Source organism: Struthio camelus, chromosome 3 (genome assembly GCF_040807025.1).
Source record: "Struthio camelus isolate bStrCam1 chromosome 3, bStrCam1.hap1, whole genome shotgun sequence".
In the NCBI taxonomy this organism is placed as follows: domain Eukaryota; kingdom Metazoa; phylum Chordata; class Aves; order Struthioniformes; family Struthionidae; genus Struthio; species Struthio camelus.
In genome coordinates, this window is record NC_090944.1 from 63,261,724 (window position 1) to 63,287,024 (window position 25,301).

The 25,301-nt window shown below is 37.0% G+C and overlaps 1 protein-coding gene across 8 annotated transcripts in view; it reads right to left on the minus strand.

The window, feature by feature from the left end:
* HS3ST5 (heparan sulfate-glucosamine 3-sulfotransferase 5) overlaps positions 1–25,301 on the minus strand; it is a 203,998-nt gene that overhangs the window by 173,987 nt on the left and 4,710 nt on the right. Inside the window, exon 1 of one of the 8 annotated variants that reach the window (XM_009681700.2) lies at positions 10,380–10,564. The exons of the other annotated variants lie outside the window; for them this stretch is intronic. The gene's annotated coding sequence lies outside the window, so the exon portion shown is untranslated. Of the gene's footprint in view, positions 1–10,379; positions 10,565–25,301 lie in introns of those variants that run through there. 8 annotated transcript variants of the gene reach the window in all.

The window sequence follows — 25,301 nt, forward strand, 5'->3', positions numbered from 1 at the left end:
CAGACTGAGAAGGTAATCTGAGCAAACTTCATTAATCAATCTGTGAGAAGAAAGCCTCAGTGAATAATCATAATTATCTGTAAGAATTGAGGAGGACAACATCCTTTTTCACTCAAAGTACCTGTAACATACTGCTCACCCATGAATGAAGGAAGTTGGATAGCAAGATTAGCTTTGCTCACTGACCAACCATGCTTATAAGGCCTTTGGTTCAGCCTTACAGATTTCTCAACGCTTTTGCATACCGAGTGTGATCAGTGTTCTAAATTTCAGCAAATAGTCCATGTGCAAAAATGTATTGATTTTTCAGAAAAAAGTTGGAAAACATGAAGAGGGAAAAAATATCATACATTAAATCTTTGCCTAAGAAGTAACAAATACCTTTACAATTATCTGCAGCTAAAAGAATAGGACTCTTGACATAAATTAATGACTAGCGGCAAAATAATGCTCCCACCTTGCTTCTACCCATCTTCCCAATAGATTTATTTAGGCTGATGTTCTGAATGAAATATTCTTCAGAGATTAGGGAAAAATTATGAAAAAGAGGAGCCAGAGGCAAGAGGCTGCCAGTGAGTCACAGCAGAGAGCAGAAAACTAGGGTAGGGGTAGAAATTGCTTCTTCCATGGAACTGAGAAAGAACAGAGGACCCAGCATGGCCAGCCAACAGTGGGAAACCAAAGCTCCAGGTCCATGAGAGGGAAAATGATGACTCTTCATACAAGGGAAGCAGGAGAACAGAGACACACTGGGTGGAGGGAAACTGGGAATAAAAAGGGGGACAGAAGTTACAGTGTGAGTGGTATAAGGAAGCACATCATACAGTGAACTGAAAAGCAGAGGCCTGGTAAGAGAAGAAAGGAGAAGCAAAGTGTGATAAATGCCTCTAGCGAAAACAAAGCAAAGAAACAAAAATGGTGAGTGGTCCCTGAAATAAAAGGGAAAAAGGATGTCAGTATACAGGACTCTTAGAGGGTAGGAATGGGACATGGAAAAGTTAGTGGTAGAAGTGCTTTACAGACCAGTAGAATTTGACAAGTACACACTTCTGTCTTGCCCCAAAGCTTCTGTAGGATACACTTACTGTAAGTCTTTAAAGGGATATCAGGAGGCTAATTTAATTTTAGCATACGTGCAAATCATTAACGAACATCAATGCAGTTGAACAACATGTTTCTTCGGAAGACTGGTGACAGTGTAAGCAGCTGGACATTTTATCCTCAGGATAGTTAGCAGTTTTTTCTTTTTTTAGGAGGATCTATGAAGGTCTAATAAAAACACACCTAACTGTTGCCAACCTTAACTGCAGTGTCCTCTAAGTAGTTCATGGTGTTGTCTAAGTGCATATAAAATATGCTGGGCCAACCTATACAGAATAGAACTTTAGCTGATTTAGTTTAAAGATTGCTAAATTTATTAGGAAAATGTATTCAGCTTTTGCTGGAAAAAAGCCTCACTTTTACTATCACAAGTTACTCATCGTGGACTAATTCTCAATGGAGATCTTACCACTGACTTCAGTGAGGAACAGGATAACACTTGGTGCATGTTGCTTTGTTTAGTATTATGTAGCTCTTTGCACTTGTTTAGCTTATGTTGTGTAAATAAGTATTTTATAACTAATTGCAAGCACAAACTTTGCAGCACCTACAAGTTAAACTAGGGATATATCCTAAAAACAGAGGAATTCCTTAGTAGAAATCCGTGTTTATTATGCTCTAGTGACTTCCACATCAGATACGAACATTTTACAAGAGCTTTGTTTGTCATTTTTTCTAAGTATCAGCCAAACAAACTCACCCAGGCTCTGAAAGCCAAGCTGTGCTCTTTCCTTTTCACACATCATCACCAGTAGTAAAGACTCTGAAGGCAAAATTAAACCCCCAGTCAATGCTGGGCCACCCCACTGTCTTTAAATTAGGCCTGCAATGGAATGGCATAAGGTGTAATTGACTGGAACTTAAGTAATTCTGCTAGTGACGAAAAAATAGATGGCTCACTCAGTATTACCTATGTTGGCCTACAGAACTCTCAGAATTAAGATAAAGCCAGATTTTAATTATTCTGCTAAAATATACTGGCATAATGGGATACATGCATGCAAAGTTTTCTTTAATTTTAAGGCTTCTGTGCTGGACTATAACTGTTGAATTTGAGTTTGTAAAACCATACTTAAATATTTGTCTCTGTAAGAATCTCATTTTCCACACGTAACACATACATAGCTATATATGTCCATGATTTGTAATGAGCCAAGAGATTCGTGGTTAACTTGCCATGTTTTGGGTAATTCTTTTGATATACAGAAATTAACAGTTAGTTTTAAGCAGTAAGTCTAAATTATTAATTCTTACAGAAACTGCCCTCAGATAAACCTATAAAGAAAAACAAAACAACTCAGTCTCTTCCAACAATTCAGAGCTAAAAAAAAAGTGAATTTACCACTTCTTTCTCACAGAGCGGAGGAAAAGCACAGCTTTCTGAAACTGTACAAAAAGTTGCACTGCATCAAATAAAATCATTGAGAACTTCAGTGCTGAACAGCACAAGCTATAATTAAAAAAAAAGTATATATTTCTGGCTAAACTTAGCTGCATATTAAACACTGTGAGGCGTATGTGAAAAATTGACAGCCTGAGACAATGGGAGCATTCTGGATTTCAAGACAGTAAAGGACAGATGACACAAAGCATTAGGAGAAAGAAAACTATAATCTCTTTAGCACACATAGCTTCTGCATGGCACTGGGGATGAGGGCATGACAGAAAGCAAGGTACCCTGCAGAGTTCATATAACCTCACTTTCAAAGTCACTGGACCCGTACATCTCCCATTCGTCTTAATGGAGTAATGCTACTGCAAGTGAAGCCATAAGTCTAGGGTAACTCCTGATTCCTTGCTTTAAAAAACTGCCCATGACCTCATTCCCTAGTTTCTCCCTCTAGGAATGAATGGCTAAGCCGTCTCTCCCTAAATTAGCATCTTTGTATAATGGTGGAAGAATCATTCATTAAGCTACTGATAAGCTTCTACATCTGGGTCATTAAACACAATAAAAACAAGTCTATATCTTCCATTTGTTTTTAAAAATGGCCACTAACAAAAAACTCGGGGAGTTTAACAATCAACAATTTGAGAGATTAAGTCAAAAAAAAAACCAGATGTGCCAAAAATAGGTGTTTGCCTGACCTTTGAATAATATTGGTGTCTGACAGCACCAAGTAGTAGTTATGTAGGCACAGTCACTGCCTCTAGATATGTGAAGCAGACAGCAGGAAAGACAACCTCTTTTTTTTACCTCTTTTTTTTTTTTTGTTACGTTTTATTGAAAAGCTGCAGACTTCCTTTGTACAATAATAAAAGCAATCACTTTTGACTTTAGACTGGCACTTCGAAAAAATATTGTCTCCTTTAATATTTTGATAATCTGTTGATGACTATAGATTAATGTGCCAAATAATTAATTTATCATGCGCGAAGAGCAGAAAATACTCTTTCTACTTTTAAAATCCATATTTGTGTGGAGACATCACGGTTTAGAAGTTTATTGCCTATTTCTTTCGGGTTTTTTGACATGTTACCCATTACTTAAACTAAAGAAAAAGAGGGAACTGATGGGTGATATTTCCTTGGATGGTGGGGGTTTTAGAGAGTTCCTATAGGCATACAAGCTGTTGCCTCCCAGTGGAGTGACCTGAGAGAGGCAGCAGCTCCCAGCTCCTGCTGAGTTCCTCTGGAGCAGACAGCCTCACACTGTGACAAATTATCGCTCTATGAATAACATCATTAAGCAAACTCAGAGGGAAAAAAAAAGCCATTCAGTATGCAGCTATTTGCCTAAAATAAGTGGTAGTATGGTGTACCATCTAAAGCTGGTTTCTGTATTCCCCGGAATAAAGTTTTCTTTAAAAAAGCAAGATATACCTGCTTAAAATTAGAATGAATTGAGGGAACATACTCAATTTTGCCTAATGTCTTAGGATGTTCTCTAAGATACTCTGTCATAGCTAAATCCAAAGGAGTAGATAATAAGACCATATACAGTTGTGTTTGCTTCAGATTAAGTACTTTCATAATGCATTTGTTGACTGCATAAATGTCTCTTTCAGCTTTAAGTTACGCAGACTAATATGCAAGATTCCAGAACTGTTGCTGAATACATAATGTAATACAAAGATCACAGCTATCATTAAAGCAACTTGCAAACTTCTTAAAGAGTTGGCATGATTCAAAAAAGAGTATGGATTAATTTTATGAAACTTTCAAAACCATAATCACATTTTTTTCTACATCTTCATAAGACATTATTGTGGGTTTTTTTGTCATAATACAGTAGTTTCATATAGGGACTTAGGGTATGAAAATCTGGCATTTCTCCAGTTTAAGATTCATTGTCAATGAATACATTCCATTTTTCTTAACGAACAGTTATACAGAGACTTTAGAAATGAGGGCACTTCTTATAAATGGTACAAGAATGAAGATAGCCCATAAAGGTCTAGAGAGTGGCATTCTCTTTCAAAGGTTTACTTACAAATATATCTGTTAGTCTAAACTTTAAAAAAGACTATTAGAAATGAATTGGTGTTACAGTGATATAAACTAATACTTATGTCACCTCAGAAATATTACTGTCTGTCCTTTCCTATTCCTGATCTCTAGCACTGTCACTCACTCACTACAACCTTTATTTTATGACTGGAGTATTTAGAAAGAAAAAAGAAAAAAAGAAAAAGAAAAAATACCCCAAAACTTAAAACATCAGAAAAGCAATCACTCGTTGTTAAACACTGTATATATAACAGGGAGCAGTTACAGCTCATTTCTTATATATGATGGCAACATATGACCCAGATAATTATATTCTCTCCTAACAGAAGAGAGAGGAGTGAGGTGTATCAGAGAGCTGGAATTGGTCCTTTTGAATCTTATACCTTGTGACAGGCATCCCTAAATTGTACAGGTGGCTTCAGACCCATCAGGGACTCTGGCAGAGTGGGATTCCAGTGGCAGAGTCCTGTTCTTATATATCATTTCTCATGTCAGTCATATAGGTTCTGTGACCTGAATGAGAGGCCCCCCCCACAATGTAGTCATCACATTGCTGAATATTCAAGCTTTCCTATGCATGGCATTCTGCAGTCAGGCTCTGCACAGCCTTCATAAATCTGGACTGGACTCTTTGCATTAATTATGCCTCCTAGGAGTCTGGAGTTTTCAAGATACTGAGCCGCCTTGGTAACAGTAGCAGGAGATGGTAACATAAGATCCTTATGTCTGTGTTGGAGGAAGATATTGCTCTCTCTTCTCCTATCCTGACAGTGTAAGATAAAAATGCATGACGCTTGCACTAAATGAACAATGCTTCCAAAGGACGACATATTGTAGTAAACACTTTTTTTTAGCTTTTCTGAGTCTGAATATTGTTTTGGGGACTTTCAGTCAGCAGCTACAAGGAACAGGTAATTGTGATGGGTAAAGCATTTCAGTTTCTCAAATCTTGATATTAAGAAAAAGCCATAGAATCTTTAAGGATCATGACACTATTCAAACTTGCCGGAAAGTGTCAGTAGAGTTTGGGCAGACCATAAGTAGGGGCCTGGGTCTCTCCTTCTCCCCACTAACCCTCCAGGCTGCAGATAATCCAGCCTTACTGCAAGCCGGAACTAAGGTAGGCTGCAGCATGAGGTAGCACTGAGGCCCTGCTTTTCCTTCAGCCCTCAGAGGTTTACTCCTGCCTACCTTGGGGACACAAAAAACACTACAAGTGCCATGCTACATCTCTTGAGTGATTTTATTTCCTGCTTGCTTTCATTCTCCAAGGAGAGAGGCAATTAGCTCTTGGTGAGCTGTGCTGAACTGCCACATAATGGCCTCCTACCTTCCTTACCTTAGCCCTTTTTCTTATAACAAGACTCTGTCTTCAAACCCTTTCTCTCAGTGAGATTCTCTCCTCAAATCTTTGTCTCCTTAGAGAGCGCTCTGTGAAGGGGAGGCAGCAGATAAGGATGAAACCGTTTAATTATCTGTGCTAAAGCAGGTGAAGCTTTAAGATTCCCTAGGATTATGCAACTCTGATTTAACACTAGCATTTGGAGACTGACTCAGACAAAATGAATGTGTCTCTAATTCTCAAAATTCAGTCACCAGTGGGCTGGCAGCCCTAGTCTCCAGGAACATTTTTCAGATCTCTTTATGATATTTGATCCTTCTGGCTCCAGTACACCCAGGAGGGATACCGAAGCTCAAGCATGGCAACATGGCAGGAGTAAGGAAAAGAGTCATCTATAAAGGCTAACTGAAAGCTCTCCAGCCCAAGCCTGCTAAAATTTCACAGGTGATGGAAGAAGCCAAGGCCTTAGCCTCTACTTTTCCCTTCATCTCAATTCTATCTGGTTGTCCCTAGTTATCCTCATTTGCCTGACTATGTAATTCACAGATACATAGTATGTCCAGAACATGGCATGACTGGCATTTTACAGTCCTGAGAATATATGAGAAATACCTTCTCTCAAAATCACATCAGCAGACCATAAGCTAAGTGTATTCATCAGTTCTTTGGCTAATGACCCTCGGATCCTTCCACCAATTCCTCTTCCTACTCACATCACAGAAAAAGATCCAACAACTTTGAATAAAAAAATGTTGAACATCAACATCTCTTGCAGTAGGATTACTGAATATTTATTTTATAAGATAAGAGATCGAGGGAGAGAGAGAACCCCTACAGTGAGGGCATACTCATCCTTTGTTGTCTCCTAAAATACAAAATGAAACACATCTGTATGATTATATTTTTAATCCCAGCTCTACTTATACAATGATCTAGTTGGTTCTAAAATGGTAAATTTACTGTTCTGGAATACATCACATATTTTCTGTCTTGCACTCACAGTTATACTATCCAAGTGGTAGGTCGCAGAGCCCATGGTAAAGGGGTTGCAGCACCATTTCAGAGGGAGCAGCAGATGCTCTGATCTGCACGGGCCAGCTGTGCTGTTCAATACAAAGGAAAGTGTGTGCAACACCCCTTCTCCTTCTGAGTTGAGAGTGGCACTTAACATCACCAGGCACATCTGTGCTTAAGGATTCAGATTGATCCTGTCCTCCCAGGGGTCAATAAGGTCACGAGAATCTTCAAATACATCACGGTTCATCTTTACATATATTCCTGGAAGGAGTTTTATTTTTTCTTACATAAAGGGATCCAGCTATCTTCGCCACCTTCTCCTTCCTTTTTTCCTTTGAGCTCTTCGTATCTATATTGCAGAATTTGAAACTGAACAACAAAAATGAGTTCCTATTCTTATATTCAGATTCTGAGTTTTGATTCTGAACTTTGCAGCTGGCGAAAATGATGTCCTGTTTCCTCTTCAGAGTTCATGAAAATTAATTAATTATGTTAGTGAATTGTATGCATATTTTAAAGATGAACATCGGAAGAAGACAAAGACAAAAATCAGAATTTCTATCTTCAGAGTAAGGTTTTGACAGCACAAAGTGAATGAAGCATAGATTCACTCAGTAAACAATAAAAAAAAATACTGAAATATTGCTCATTAGAGAGTCTACTCTAATCGTTGTGCCAAATGAGGCAAGATTCCTTCAGAAAAAGTATTATCTGCTCGTGTAAGTAAAGTCTGAATCATGATATATCCACATAAGAGGGCCCCAATTTTGACATTTCCTAACATTTTATTGCTTGATTGTGTAGCCTTTCTAATATTTTAAAGTATTTGCCATTTGTTATGTGGATTCGTAAGTGCTTACAGCTTGGTTAAAAAGACAAGTAACTGGTTTGACATCACAATCCCTGGTTTCTTCTGCTTTTGGAGATGACTAAATAAGGTTTCTCAAATTGCACTACTGAAAGCAGTGGCTATTTTTGAAATCTCTTCTTTTATACAGAGAAGTTGTTAGTGTAACCAATAATTATATACATTTCTCATCATTGTTAAAAAAAAAAAAGTGAATAGATTACATGATACAAAAAGGATTATTAAGAGAGCCAAAATTAGTATACCAATGATTCAATTTGACAGTTTCATTATGCATAATGCTGATAAAACTGATGGAGAACTCCTTTTAAATTACTCCTGCTATGTTCTGAAGAAGACCGCTAAACCAATCTAAAATACACCAGCTTATGTTCTTTTGTAATAAATTTATCATAATGGTGCATATGTAAGCACCCATATATTTTTTGCATTTATACCAAATGTTCAGGATAGTTTTTTGATCTAATTACATTTCATCTAATTATACTTCATCATGCTTAAAATATCAGATTTAATGGTATGTCACAGATTAACAGAATAATATGATTTCTACACTGTTAATTAGAATGTACATTTACATGATTATGAAAAGTTATACATGAATTACAAAATTAATACTTAATTTAAAAAATCTGTCTGTGTCTAAGAGGATTTGTAGACAAAGGAAATTGTTCAAAAATATATTCAGAAATTTAAAGTCAGCTAACGTATTTCTTGGGGAAAGATGCTCTGCTACAAAAATGGAAAAGTAAAAAAAAAGTTTATAAGAAAATAAAATCATTCATGTGTGATAAACTCCAAAAAAAAAAAAAAAACCCTCGAAACATTCAAGGAATTCCCAGGCTTGTTAGCTCTCTAATGTCTCTTTCCCTGTACACCTGCACTGATACTGAGACAGAGAATCTTCCCCTACCTCCAGGGTGCATCCACACTGCAAACTACATGTAAGTATAATCCTGAGAATGTGGGTGTGTGAGATCAAGCCTGCTTCCAAACTGCTCTGTTGCAAAACTACATATGTCCCATCTTATCATCATCTTGCAGGGGTGGGATAACCAGCAGGGACTCCAAAACTACAGAAAAGAGATATTTTCAGGATTTGCTAGGACATGCAAGTGAATAAGGTCATCCTAATCCAGAAAGGAGCTAATAACTGCATGGAAATGGCCTACTGTGGTCTGCTGTTGATCCACAGCAGGTGAGTTTTTGTCGTCCAGTGAGCTGTAAATGTTGTGCTGCTGATGGTCTGAGAGGTAAGTTATTCTGTGGCTTATTGCTAGGCTGAACTGGTCTGGATTCAGGCCTACCCTCAATTTGTGGTCAGGACAAGATTTTTACCTCTAATTTCTGAGCTGGAAGAATTATCATGTCCTCTAGTTTAAATGCAGCTAGCCTACACTTTCCACGGCAAAAGAAGTGAATATGTCAACAACAAAATAGTAATGGCAACCTGCAGGCTGCAGGCAATCATAGGGGCAGACTTATGACTCTGTGAAATGCACAGTAAATACAAAATACTGTAGCATTCATCTGTAGAGACAAGCAGAGACTTCATTCCTTCCCAGTGACATAATCATCAACAGTATTTGCAGACTTCGTTCAGTAAGCAAGAAAGTGCAGCAGTTATTACAGAGGGTGAGGAAGACTAGCAAAGGAAATAAATTGTATTTTATGCACTTTTTTTTTAATACGTGGCAGGATAAGCCTCTGTGAGAAGTGAAAGATATCCCACTGGAATTTGGGAATGCCTCAGTGTGTAGATAACTAAGAGAAATGCACCCATTTGGGAGCTGGTTTGTTTTATGTGATTTTAGAATACCTAACAAAAGCAATTTCCTGTCTATTCCTCCTCCTGTAAAAATCAAGCACCAACTTACTGTTCAAACCTATTTGCTGTTAGTATTTAGCATGACTATCAGTTACCTGTGTATAATTGCAGAAGGGTTATAAATATGTAAAGGAAATTAAAGTCAAAAGTTTGCAAAGCAAGGAAGGACTCACAGGTGGCCCCTTGACCATCATGGGCGTTTTCTGAGTTCAAGACCTCAGAATACACTGTAACAACCTAGTATAAATGCTATCAAGAGAATGAGAGGAATATTAACTTTCCTAGTCCTTTTATTTGCCTTTTTCTTTTTTTCTTTTTTTTAGATAAAGAACAAAGAAATGTAGTATAACTCCTGCTTATATTCAGTGTAAATAAAACGCAAAAGTCATTTCCATCAGGGTGATATGCTTTTATTTCTTCTTCGATTGAACCTGAACTACTCAGAATTCCTCCTGGGAAAGATGACTTAAGGAAAAGCAAGGTGAAAACTACATACTTAACACAGTTAAAAAATAAAAAAATTAAGAGGCTTCTGGTTTGGGTCTTAATAGTACAAAATTGAAGTTCTTTAAATAGCACTGGTTCGAACATACTATCATTCTGGGAAATTCTGGCATTGTATTACACTTTCAGAAAACTTAGACTGATAGAAAAAAAGGCCGCAAGTGGAAAATATGCAAATAAGATTTTTCATCATCTAGTGACTGAACCACATAGCAAAGAATGGATAGGGCTAATTAGCTACTAAAACAGCTGTTGAAAATTTGCCCTACCTGGGAATCTCAAAGGGATGCCTACACTGCACTCCCTTGCTGGGGGTGCAGCGCATGTCACATCGGTTCTAGCGCTGCTGGCCAGGGAGCCGTGGCTGCACCGAGCTCAGTGTGTTCTCACATTGTCACCCCACGTGGAACCCATCTCAGATCAGAAACATCAGGTGAAATGGCATGAGAGGAGCCTGTTATCAAAGAAAGATAAAATTATTGGTATGAAGGAAATTACTGTCTTAAGCTGGGTTTCCTTGTCATGCAGGAAACTCCTTCCCTGTTATGCTGCAGACTCTTTTGAGGTAATAATGAAACTAGCAGATGGTGTTAGCAAACTGCAAATCTGCTTTGCATTTGTATGCCTCTCTTTTAACCTAGTCTCAAATTGTGCTTGGAAAGTTACAGTGAGTGTCCAGTGGTGCTTCTAGCCTGACCAGCTAATTCTGAACCAAAAGGTTCACTGCCTCTTCCTGCAGGTTGGCACCCTGCTCTTTTGCTAGCTCCTCTTGGCATCCTCAGAGCACAGCCACCCTCTTTCTTGGCCCCCTATGTTTACAATTGTGCCACAGACAGTGGTTTCCACCACAGGTCTTTGTCCACAGGTCACGACTGTTTTCGTGCTCACCCAGGACATCCTCCTCCTCGAGCTGCAGCTCTGGTGATTACCTTGTTGCTCTGCACAACTGCACAGAGGGAACTGGAGTGGCCTGGGCAAGCAATGGTTTAAACTCTGTGCATACAAACATACATATTATGAGGGCTGAGAAGAAAGAAACTAGTAAGAAAAGATGTGTACAGGCGTCATTGTTAGGTGTTGTTGGAAAATGGCTCTCTACAGTCATTTTTTCTGCTTTTAGCCTCCAGAGCAGTGAGCATTGGCACGGTCTACAGCTCCGTACAGGCTTTGTCTCATACCCCATTAAGAAGCAGGACAACAAGGTTCAGCATGAAGATAGCTATGCACACACTTCTGAGTTATAAATAAGAACAGTAGTGGACTCTACTCAACAGCTTGCCTCATTATTGTAGCTATACCTTAACCACACGCGCTACAATTTGCAACATAATCAAAGTTAAAGCCCTAACTATGGGATCAGATTCTTCCACAAACTTATAAAGAAGCCTACACATCTTAACCTAGGCTTTACCCTTACCTATATACGGAATGACTGCTACTGACACTGCAGAAGCTATAATTCCACTTTTACAAGATAGATCAAATCTTTATATCTCAATGTCCTCCAAAAGTAAGGAACAGTTTCTATATTTAACAATAGCAATGCTCTGATAGCAATGCTGTAATCACTGGACTATGCTCCTATAAGCCTGGGAATAGAACATGCATCATTCTATTCCTGTAGCATTTTTTCCCTGGAACAAGCAAATACTGTGGGATAGTGAAGTTCAGTAAAAAATTAGTTCTCTCTTTTTAGATGCAAGAAATGATCTGAAGGAAACAGGAGTCCTTAGGTTGGATATGGCAAAGTTCCTTTTTTTCCCTTGTTTTTCTTTAAAATATATATTTTTTAAATTCATATTGTGAAAGAATATCGAGAATATTCAGGTTCCTTATTGCTGAAAAAACATCATTTGGTGTAATTATGGCATAATGTTCAGTAAAATTGCTTTGTTCCAATCCGTGGTCACATCTTCAACTAGTAGGTGTGTGAGATGAGATAGTTTTATGAAATAAAACTGTCTTAGGAGAGGGAAGCCTGTGGCTTCAGTCATATTAAAAAAGATGGTGACCATTTTGAGTACAGACGTTTCCCTCCCACTAGTGAAGTAGTGGCAATTTTTACTGAATATTGGAATACTTTCCGTCCCATAGTTAGGCATCTTATGTCTCCTTATAACTTCTGGGGAATAGCACATATTTTGAAAAAGGAAAATGTACAGATATATAAAAGAGATGAAAATAAATTTAATAATTCATTTGGACGAAAACCTAATTTCTTCAAATGCACATTCAAAGGGGATGTACAAAGTAATGAGTTTTAATGATAGGAAAGTCTAAAAGACTTTATTCCAATTTATACACTGGAAATACTTAAAGATATCATTTTAAAAGTAGTATTAAATATTAAAGTAGCAGTAGTTGAACATCTTTCTGAAAGTCAGCTCATAATGAAACGTAATATAAGCCTGTGCATGAATTCATTTATGTATGTGAAGAAAGAAAAAGACTGAAATATGTGACTAAGCATTTAATGTCATGTAAGGATGTTCACACTAGCAGGGCCCATGGACATGCTCCTATGAAAAACATAGAGAAAAACTGTGATAATTTTCAGAACATAAGATCAAGTAAAAATGAGTAGCATCTATTTTTATAAGCTCACAGTGAAGAACAGTTAATGTGGGAAGAGTCTGAAGACAGCCTCACCGCTTCCCTTGATCTGATATTGCAATGGATGTTATAATAGTATAATAGCATTGGTAATCTGTAGAATAATTAAACTAAAATATAAGGCTTTAAAAAAAGAAAGAAAGAAAGGACCAGGTGTCCTTCAATATGGCAGAGAAACCAGCTGTAGTGGCTTCTGCACTTATTTTTGAATATATTTTAAGAGTTAATTCCCTATTTATGCCTCAGAAATGAATGAAATGAAAAAAAATGGTTTTTTTAGGAATAATTCCTCAGTTCAAATAAAATTTAACAATAAATCTAATTTCTGGAAGATTCAGTGAATGTGCTAGAGAATGTGCTAGAGAATTACCCTTGGTATGAAAGCAATTCTGAGATGATGCTGAAAGTCACAACATGATTTTATGAATCGTTATCTCTGGAAAACCATCTGATACCGATTATCTTCTGATTTCATATTTAAATTCTCTTTATCTCGTATTTCCTCAGAAAGTCTCTTATGGCACAGAATTTCATCCTCAATTAATTGGAAAAAATATATGGAATAGCTCAGTTTTAGAAAAGATTCAGGCCTCTGAGTATGGGACCAGAATTCAGAAGAAGTCAGGCACAACACAGATACAAAGGGAGATGGTTTTGCAATGTGACTATTCACACCTAAAATTAGACTATGTCAGGGAGCAAAATTCAAGTGTCAATCATCATCTCTGCAAAGCAGACATAATCTCACTCACTTTTGTAAAAGTTTTCTTTATGATGGTCACAGCTAGAGACTTACCTTTTTCAGATTTTCTGCTATTATTTAAATAGAAAAGATAGGACCTTCAGAGAAGCACCAGAAAAATGCCAAATGCCATGTTTCCATGGAAAAAAAGAAAAAAGAAAAAAAAAGAAAAAAAAAGTGCTGACATAGATTTTAACAGGAGGTAACAACACGGTAATTTAGTCTAACCTTTCCCAAAACATGGAAAGGACAAGGACATCCTGGAAAATCAGGAGGTAATACTTTCAGGAAATAAAGTTTTTTTTACTAAGCATAAGTTTTTACACAATGACAGCTTTAATTTTCTCTTACTGTATGTACTTGTAGCAGGATTTTTCCAAGGTTATCTAATGTTATTTTTTAAAGGAAAATGTGAGAGGAAGTTAACAAGCAAGATTTCTCAATTTAAAATATTCTGAATATATATCAGACAATGTCACTTGACTGCCTGTCTCAAATATGGACTATCCCATTTTCTGTAAGCAATCTGCAAGATAGCGTTATTCTTTAGTGGAAAGGTGAAAAGGCATATTAGAGCATCCGCCATGCCAAACACAGAAGATGAGATTCCTCTCATTCCTTTGCATGCTCGATATAGTTCAAATAATTACAAAAACATACATAGACTTAAAAATATATGTGGTTCTAGAGAAAAATCTGGTACAGAGGATAGACAGGCATACACTATACAGTTTTTGAAAAGCTGTAACTCTGTCAAATGTCAGTGGACATTTGATGAAATTCATTTTAAGTAAGATTTATTTGGGCAATGGTGATGGACTTGCCTTTTTCAGCTTTATAGCCCTGAAAGTTTCAGTTTGCATAGATGTTAAAAATATTCAAATCTTTTGCTTTTTAATGATTAGAATGATATTTGAATTTTCCTTGTAGTTAAAAAAGAAACAATTTTCCTTGAACTTTCCAGGCACCTACAGTAATAGGCCCATTGGGGAGTTTTCAGTCCAGTGACATTTTCAGAAACTTATAACCCCTTCAAAACTGAGGTTAGACTCCTCACAGATATTAAACACAACTAAGGTAGTTACAGAAACTCTGATGATATTTTCAGGGCAGGTGTCACCAAGTGATGCTATTACATACAGTCTTTTTGTTTCTTCTCAGCGTGCATACAAGCAAGCGTTCAGTTTGGGCTATGCAAGGCTCTATGCAAACAGTGAGATCGTGTAAAAGCACCTTTACATGAGCAACTGAGGAGTTTGTTATTTGCATCGTCACTTCTTATTGTAAAGTTGCCTCACAGGAATTAGGTAAGACCTTTGGGCTATGTCTCCCAGAGAAAGGACTGCACAGTATTTGACCTCTGCCCAGGAGAGTCATATATTCACTCTAGTCCACAAATTACATGTGGACTAGATTGAGATTCCCTATCATTCTTCTTTTTTTTTTTTTTTCCAACTAGGGAAGCAACTGCAAGGCTCAAATACTTGCTACTCTTCATAAGCAACATTCGCATCAGTGTGTATCTTCCCTGTCTGTTTACAAGTGCAGTAGTTTTATACTTCATGCCCATTGATATGCTATGTAAAGTTTAGGAAGACCTGAGTTAATTAAAAAAGCTAGTCAGGGTCTGTTAGAATCATAATGAAACCTTCAAAGTAACAATGCAAAATCTTCCTAAAGAAATCCTAAGAACTATACATAACTGAATTCAGTTGATAATATTTATTGACACAACAGTGGAATAATCTCATTAACATTTGCAAATTTCAGTTACAGGGAAGGCATGAGTATGTTAAGTAGGCACAATTTTTCCATTATGATTGGAACAAATGTCAATTTCTTAATCTGTCATCTAATTTTGAAAAGGGTGAAAGTGTGATGTTATTGAGAATGATATATGATAAAAGAGATTATTTTTGCATAGATGTAATGTTGTTATTTTCTTCCTGTGACTTGGAAATGCAGTGTCAAACTGTGAGAGGGAGGAAAGGATAGAAAGCATAGGTCACTCTTCATCTAAGTGAATAATTGAGATGGATCACTTACCATGATGAAAGCAGGTAATATTTCATTATTCAAGTTATCTATTGGATAACAATCCAATGTGTAGTTCACAAAAAAAGGGGTAACTGTATTTGCATTTTTCCAAGAGGAAGAAAAATGCAGTGAAATGCCATTTAGATCCTTTTTGCAGCAACGACAGATCTCCAGATAAGAAGAAGAACAATCAATTAAGCAGAATAGTCTAACAGAAAGACTGTCCTCACAAAAACTGCAACTCATGAAGGACCAGAACTCTCGAAACAGAGGTCTAGATTTCAAAAGACATAAAGCTTTGCTGATATAGTTTTACATGTTCTATACAACTACATGCTTATAGATATTAACAGAACTATTTTGTGGACTCAAGTAATGGACATCTGTGAAGTTCTATAATCTTCATTTTCCTTCTGTCTTAGGTGTCTGTAGACATCTAAAGGCCTCTACAAAGAATCAAGACCATCATGCTACCCCATCCCACTAACAGTCACTCAAAGTCACTGCAAGTCACCCAGTTCTTAAGGAGCCAATGATTTTAGACCAGGACTAGGATAAAATGAACCCTCTGAAGCAAGCCTTGCCAAAGAGAAGAACTGGTGTATTATGCAACACACATCTAGCACAAAAGCAACCATTCAGTCCCAGAAAGAATTGCTTGGAGATGTCACTGCCAGCCACAGCTTGCTGTCAATCTAAAATAAGATACATGATCTTAGGAGAAGCAGAAGTTCTAGAAAACCTTTGCTAACTGTTAGAGATTTGGATACATACGCAAGTTAAGCTTTTTCCAATAGAGAATAGATGAGTAGTTGTAAAATCTTTTTCCTAGAACTTGGTGGAACACTCAGAAAAAACCCTGTGACTTGTCTGAGAAAGCAAAGAAACTCTTTTTCTCACAGTACAGGTACACAGTATGTTGCAAGATTTTACTGTAGCAGCCACCTTCAGGTTTTTGCCTCATGGTGCTCCTGAAAGCAGAACAGGAAAACACATCTGTTGCAGTATTCTTCATTAGATGTGATAAAAATGAGCAGCTGGAAACTCAGCTTCATCACCTATCATGGAAGATGTCACTCTGTCTCACCAGGGTGAGCAGTGTGAACGGATCTGGACTCACGGTTCCTTGAATGAAAGATGAATACATTTGGTGGCAGCTGGTAGAACAGAGAATACATTGAGCTCATCCTTCCTTTCCCTTTGGCGCAGAAAGACCCTCTCCCAAAACAGAACAACAACTCCAGTCAAGCTGAGTAACAGGATGTGCTGTGAGCTGGGAATTGTTTTAGACTTTTCAAAATGTGATTTCAATACAGAGAAAGTTAAATTTAGCATGCCTCTAAGGCTATTAACAAGAGAGGGTTCAGACTAAAAAAAAAAAAAAAAAAAACAGAAAGGTACCATTTCTCAAAGCCTTGCTAAATACTAAGTCTGGGTAGCCTTTATTCATAATGATCCAACGGAACAGATGGCTAACGGGTTGCAATCCATGCCTGGAAGCGGTGGGGCTTACTTTGTGCCCAAAGGTTGGTTCCAGTCCATGGCTGAATGCCCACTGCAATCTGCAGTTTGCAAAGAATTGGAGGGTGAGGACAAGGTCAGAGCAAGGAATGAGGGAGAAGACGCAGAGGAGGAGCCACACAAGCCAGGCTGGGTTAGTGAGGATCTCCAGAGCGAATTTTGGAATAAAAGTGGCTGCAGCAGAAGAGGGAGAAGCAGTAAAACGCATGGTGGAGAGCATAAGTTAGAACATAGTTAGAATCAGTAACAATAGAAGGTAGAGCACAAGGAGTAGCAAGAAATCCTTGAAAAGTGACATTTAAAATGCATACATTATAAATTATTTTCTTACGACAAGGAAGGTGGTAATCTTGTTTTTTCTTTATATAAATGCATAGGAATAGATTAAGGAATGCCATTGTTCGGAGAAACAGAAGACATAGCTTTCACTTTACCTAATTCCAGATTATAAAAGGATTATTTTCTATATGGGTTTCAAAGTAACTCTATAGTTTTGAGTATGCAGTCAAATACAAAACAAATCGTGAAAAACAGTTAATTCAGACACACGTATTAACAATTGCAATAACTCAGAAGTCAAATACTAATCTATAGGTCCGATACTTAGATAATGAAAACTAAAATAATTGCTGGTATATATAAATTCAGAGGCTCTGACCTTACATATTTACAAATCTGAGCCTGCATATCAGCGTGCTCTTAACTGAACAGAGTTCAAAGTCTGTGTGCAGACTTAAAAATAGTTTTTGAAAAGTTTGGCTTTCTGAGGATGTTTATTTAAAATTCAGAAGACTGCCCAGAATACCAGAGTAAGTTCAGCATTATTGCAATTTTTCAACCTGACCCCAGAGGCCTACAAACTAAAATGCCAGCAGATTAAAATGGCTTTTAAGAAACATACTGCAGGAAGCCTATGTATGACAGAGTAATACTTTGAGTTACAAGTGGGCAGCCTCGCTTCTGAGGCAGGAGCTGACACAGTCAAGCTCGAACAGTTTTGTGGACGTGTGCCCCATGATTTCAGAAGCAAGGTAATAGGCAGGTCTCTGCTACCATAACTGAAGCTTCGAGGTTAGTTTGCAGAGGTGAGCGTCAGGCCTACCGCACTCAGAAAGCCGCCAGGAGGGGAAGGTACACCTGCGGCCAAGATAAAAGCTACTTTTTCAGGAGAGTAGGTTGCTTCATAGTTTATAGGAAGCTACCTGCACCTGTACTGCACTGTCACCAAATGTGTCACAATCTTTTTCCCTGGATGCCTCAACCTCACATCTCTTCAGAGTACCTTTAAAGCATAGACTGAAATATTTAAAAAAACGCTTTATCATTATGTCACAAATTGCAATATTTTAAGATCAAGGCTATGTGCAGAGAGACAGGCCACTCCAGGGCAAAACTTTGGGGCTCTTTCCAAGAGTTAGGCTGGATGAAAAGGCCCAGATAGATAGAGCTATCTTTCTTCAAAAGATAGATAGCTAAGGAAATCTCAAGCTTGTAATAAACTCTGTGGCTGTCCCCAGATTTGAGACTGGCTACTAGCTCACTATCCATTAGCAACTCTTTGGTAAGAGTTCCTTTTATCTGAGACTTCATGACTTGCATTCATGAACTGAAAACTGTCATGAAAACAGAAAGCCACCGACCAAAACTCCAGGCCAGCTTTATAGCTATTTATTTAGCTATTCCTTTTCAAGAAACTCTGATAAAGAAGTTAAAGTTTTTAGAATACAATCATTTTTCCTTAATCATTACAGCCTATACAAACCAATAACATGCATTTATATAGTGTGAGAGTTTGCACAATATATATTTAAGAATAAATTAAAAATCAATGCCTACAGGTATATCATAAATGACTTTTCAATACCTTTCTCAGATTTTTCCTAGAGGTCTTTCAAAATCTATTACTAGGTTGCTATGCTTGAATATATTCATGGAATTGCATATTACAAATTATTTTCCAAGCCTGAAGAATTTTAGAGAACTCAGTGATTACAATAGGAAGGCAAAATAAATGACTTAAAGATCATCCCAAATTATAAACCAAAGCTCAGCTCAAAAGCTGGCATACTTCATTAAGTACTACTTTTCAACAGAAATCTTCACTTCTTTGTGGGTCAAGATCCTACTGAATACTGAAACTGGTACTTGAAGATTGACTATTGATCAGATTCAGATTCAAATTTTGTAGGTTGTGGCCATCAGGTTCTTTATATATATGTTTAAGCAATAGTAAAGTCAGACTCCTTGCTGCTCCCCTGAGATCTGTAACTTAAAAGCACCACTTAAGAGGAGGAAATGGTAAAAAGATTTAGATTTGTTCTCTCTCCCAATTCCAGCCCACCAAGGGTATTAAACTGATGTAACTTGCACAGGCCTGAAATGAAAGCATCCTCTGGAAAATGCACTGGAGCCTCACGACCTTACCCCTGAGATTCAGTCGCGTCACACACCTGGGGTCAGGACATTTGAGGGCAACTACTGTACCATCAGTAGTAAAGTGCTATCTATCTGTTAGGGAATTGTCCTGTAAGAGCACTGTAATTTGCATATGTAACCAAAGAAGGATTACAGTGAGAAGAAGAATCTCTGTTAGGCTTCATATACAGCATTTTAATTTACTCATACCCCGGTTTTCAAAACAACTCACTTCCACTTTTTTGAGCTTGTGAAACAGTCATAAAACCCTCGCAATAGCTCTCCAGTAAAATGTGAAGAAAGAGTTGAGGAGGTGACTTGTAGATGCTGCAGAAGATGCAAACTATTATGCCTTGGTTCTAAAACCCCGAATTGAAAATGTATCATAAGAATGACTATAAGTGAACATATTTTCCCTGAATGACCAACTGAAATATTATTTTTATTACTCAGTTAGTCCACTGTCATGCAATTATTTATTAAAAGTTTATCCAACTGTCCTGTGTAAGCACAATTTTCACTATTACCTGAGGGTGCCAGCATTTAAAAACTTAAAGGAGTTTGATTTCTGAGAGCGCATCTTAAAAGGACTGACATGTATTTCTTCTGACACACAGAATGCTGTGTGAATATTCTACCAAATAAGGATTTTTCTTTACGTTTGTATTCTCTGGTAAGAGTTAGTAATGTGTCTTTGAAACATGGCGCTTGTACCCTTCCTTCGTCTGAAATAGATTTTTCAATACTTTACAAACTTCTGAAAATAAATGCACTGTAAATAGCTAGTAGCTTTACTCTTACAGGCATTTTTAGATAAACTGACCTCAGCATTCAATGAGAGATGTAACTACAGATACTGAAAAGTAGCTACAATTTCCTAAAACATTTATCACATTGAAATCTTCCAGTACTTTCAGAACGCTACTGTGTACACCACAGTTGGAGACTGTTTACAAACAAATATTAACCCCCTTTAACATTATTTGTAAAAACAATACAACATCTTGCTGCCCTGCAGTAACACCAATTAAATCTGTGGAGTTCATGCTTAAAGAGAAAAGTGAATAAACATTGGGTATTTATACAGAGACCATATACTGACCTAATTAACACTAAGACTACATCCATGCAAGTGAATTAAATCACGGCTCCTTGCCGAAGAACTATTTTTTCTAAAGTCTAAATTGTCAGAGCAGTCCCTGACACTCTTTTGATCTTGGCTAGTTGGCCAGCAGTCTCCCAGGGATTTCCTGGGCACTGTTAGGGCATCATGCCAGCCCAGAGACTATTCCTGAGAGGCAGTTTAGCTGCAGCCTTTGCTCTGGGGCTAAGAGAGTCTAATTGTATGGAAGTGACCAGGGTGCCTAGCTGGCTGCGAGGCTAGAGAGAGAGAGACCTTGAATTTTACTCACATAAATGTGGGCTAAGGGTAGAAAAGGCAGCTGTAATACAAAAAAAAAATCATGTTTCTAAAGAGCAACACACAGGGGCCAGCACTAAACGTTCCCAATTAAGCTCTCGTTATTACTGGAATGAAAGAGACAAACCCTGACAAATCTGTTCTCTTCAAGATTGTATCCCTGGGGGATAAACAGCAGTGACTGGACAGCCTCTGTCTACCACCGTGCCTGGGATTTGTACTGCATTGCCATTCTTTGCCTTCCGTATTGATCCAGTGCATTGGTGCTGATATACATCAGAGTCCAGAGGCAAGCTCTCTTGTTCATAAGCAGTACTTACTGATACTTGTCAAGCTGCATGAAGAACACAAGTTGAAGTCAAATTCCCGAAAGAGTAGACTAGGTAAATTAGGTTTCTTTCAGACTGGCCATTAAATGACTTCTAATACCTAGATCCTGAACCTAAATATGGTCTGGTAAGAGGAGAGGCTCTTCTTAAAGTTGCTAAAAGAGATATCTGATTTCTCACTCATTATTTTCCTTAGTTATGTCAAACTGCCACTTCCTTGCTTCTTTCTTTCCATTCTCATCTTAAGTCTTCCTCAATGCATGAGCTGAATTCGGGAATAAAATAATACTTAAACAGCTGACTAGTAAGCACCTTTCCAAAAAAGCACCTTGTTACCCTTTACAATTGTCCCATTTTATCCACGAGATAAAAATACAATCTACCTAACAATGTGCTCTGGAACTGGGCAAGAAATATTCTGCCCATCAGAAACATGTTTTGGAGGCTTTGAAATTCTTTTTGAAAGTTCCAAAAGGAAGTTAAAATTATTAAAAGTTTAAGGAAAAAAAAAATTTTGATTAGGGACAATAATGTGGTACACAGAAAATGTACCAAAACCTACTTTTTCTGTGGACAGTTTTGGTTTAAAGGAATTCATTTGTCTGATAAAAATACATTTCAAAGAAAACTCAATCAATTTCCTCTTTTTGATGAGAGCTGACTGAAATATCTTCAAATATAAAATCTCTTCAATAAAAGGGTTTGGTTAATTTTGGAGTGAAATAAAAAATGTATTTTTAAAAATTTAATTAAATTTAAATCTAGTATGATTTTTTTTCAAGGGTAATGACAGAATAAAGAGAGATCACATTTTTTACTATGTACAACAGAAAAAAAATTGAAAGCTGAAAACTTTCCACTTTTTCCTTCAATATTTTCTCTTTTTGTCCTGAAATTCTTCCTCCCTTCCCCAATAAGAAAAACAGAAAAGGAGAGAAAAAAAGACACATATACATCTATAAAATACATATGTGCTCTTTGGATTTTGAACCACCCAAATTTTTATTTGGCTTTGTCACGTAAGAAAAAAAGTTGACAAATTTGAATGACAGAAAGACTTTTCCAATCTATTTTTCAATCTAAATTTCTGTCCAGGGAGAACGTTGGTAAGCAAAGCTCATATCACGAAATTCATCTTTTTCTGTTTCTTGCTAGTAAGTTGTGCAAAGTGGAAGTATATGAAAATGTCTCTCTAAGCATCTGCACCATAAGTAGTTTCTTTAGTAGTTTCCAGGAGACGAGCAAAGGCAGTTACAATACTGTGTGCCCAATATATAAAGGAAAAAAGGGCTGCTGCTTCATGTTTGTCTGGATCAACCTCACTAACAGCCAGGGAGCAGTCGCAAAGGAACTGCTGGGAAAACAACCACCCAAATGAAGCAACAGCTCCATGTTTTTAGGCAGATCCCAGTGGATGACTGGATTTCACCTACAGTTATACATCTCACCTTTCTGAAACCTCGGTAGTTTGGCTTAGTTTGGCTGTATCTTGAGGTAGTGAATTTTGTTCCTAGATCAGAAAACACTGAGTGTACTGAAAGAGGGTCTAGCAATGTCAGTTTTAACCAGAATTGTTTGATATATGCAAATTAAGAACTCCTATTCCTAGAAGAAATCTTAGCTAATTCTCCTCAAATCTTTTCCTCCTATGAGTGAAAACTCTGGGGTGGGTAAAGAAGCTTATCAGTCATATTTTCTCTTTCAGAATTATTTATCGAAAGGATTATAACAGATTATTTTAGACAAATTGTACGTCATCATTCATGTTATTGTCCACCTTGAAGACAAATATAGGCATGTTGTTTGACTATACTGATGGACTCTAATACTGATAGATATTTCCCTACTGCAAATCTATTTTACTTTACACTGGATATTAATCCATTCACAAAAGCCAAGAATGTGAACTTATAAACAGTAGAGATTTGCTGCCACCTCTGTCATTATTTATACTTCTATGGCAGTTTCAAGGGTGAGGACACACAGCAGCAAATCATCTAAAATAATGTTCAGTAAATCCTACTTCTGATATCATGCCAAAGTTAGCTCCACTCAATCCAGTCAACAGCCTTTCCTACATCAAAAGATGATATTAAATATGGTGTATGTATTTGCTGCATTAAAGAGCTAACTCCTCTGCTCTATTGTCATTTTCCATTTTCCTAAAACTCCACACTCAACTCAGTGATGATCTTTCCCGATTCTTCAATATAGTTGCTTTTTCAAGTCTTAACAGGAAGATCTTGACTGTGATTTTAGATGACACTAGCCTGTAGCTGGCAAAATATCTCTCAGATTCTTATTTTTCAGGACCTATTGTAACGTTAGCTTCATAATACTGATGTGAAGATTCATTTTGTTTTCTCCTTTTCAGAATTCAGTTACTTCAGGTTTGTGAGTTGATTTTTATTTTTGTTTTTGTTTTTGTTTTGCAGCATCAGATGTTATTTATAGCCCTGAGTTTAAAACAGCCTGCAGGAGAACCATTGGACCCTGCTGTTTTACCTTCAGGAAACAGTTTAACTCCTCTCAGTTATTTATTGTGCTGTCATATCTTCCTCTGTATCTTCATAGTCAGAAAAGAAGAACAACCAGCAAATCCCTGTGAGGGATGAGGAAATCAGACAGTAACAAAGTAGGGAATTAAACAGCTTTTGATATTACATGAAAAAAAAATGTATGTATGTATTTATGTGTATACACACAGATATATGTGTATACAAATACACATAAAGTCTGTTGAAGCCATCTGGATTTCTAACATAGGAAATTGTTACTTTCTCTCTTCTTTTGCTCCTGTCTTCTTTTGAAGCTCCCATCCTAGTCGTACATCAGCTTTAGTTACTCTCCTGTGGCAGGAGCATATTAGGTAACCTAACTTTTGTAAATTTTTTTGACCTTCGCTGCATTTATTTTTATATTTTACTTCTTTCTCAAGGATTTTTCATAAAAGAACACATTTTTCATCCTTTAAAAAAAAAGAAAAGTATTCTTACATGTTTTGTCTACATTTTGCCATGTTTCCACCATTTCTAATTTTGTTTCCAGGTTTATTTATTTATTTCCAGGTGTCTGAATTTCTGACAAAACTTATGCCTTCTTTAGTAGTATCTGGTACGATAAAAAATAACAACAAACCTGTCTGTTTGCACAGAATCCAGGATGCAGTGTAAATCCATTTCCATTGACGTAAACTGACTTGTCTCCCATGAGATGCTTGTTTCTAATGCTGTCATCATAGCAGCAATGCCAGGTTGTAAAGGGAGGTTTTGCCGTAAGCTGCAAGTCCATCAGTTGGTGCAGAAAGTTTGCATGCTGCTGAGCAAACTTAAGTACTTGTGCAGGACAAATCCCTTATTTGTTAGCTCAGTTTCCACCTAATTCTGCATTGGATTAACCCATTAATATTTCAGTGATATACTTTTAAAGAAAAATAGCATATATCGATTAAAAATTGGTTCATAAAGTCCTTCCACCAAACATTTTTGACATTCACAATTATTTAGACGTTTGTACTTTAATGTAAAATCCTGTTATCCCTTGGTAGACAGTGACTATTGTAATATAATAAAATCTAATAGTTTTATTTATGACAATCCTTTGGAGACTACAACAACTGTGTGCAGCCAAGATTGTTCAAGCCATTATAATACAAGACTGTATTACAGTGATTTGAATGGATAAAAATTCTTTCATTTCCAGAAGAGAAATGGATTGGTAGACACTGTTCATCAGGGCAAATGTGCTACTTTAATCCCCCAGACCGCTGTATTTTCTCAAGCAGCACTGTTGCAAGGAGTAAGATGTATCAGGACTAAAGGTGCCAGTGCATGAAAAGTACAGGAATTACTATTTTCTGCAGTGTGAAACGTTCTATATCAGCTCAGGTACCTTAAAAACTTTAAAAATATTCTGGGATATTAAACAATTTAAACATGAGAGCACTCCTTCAATGTGCCTACTTGAAAAATGGCTGGACCTTACAAAATGGGCTATTAAAGTCTATGTTACTTTATATTAGTTCCCAATATTATTTCTAGAGTTCACTTTGTGGTACCCCGTTATATACTTCATCCTTAAATATCTTATCCGTTAAAGTTCATTTTGATTACAA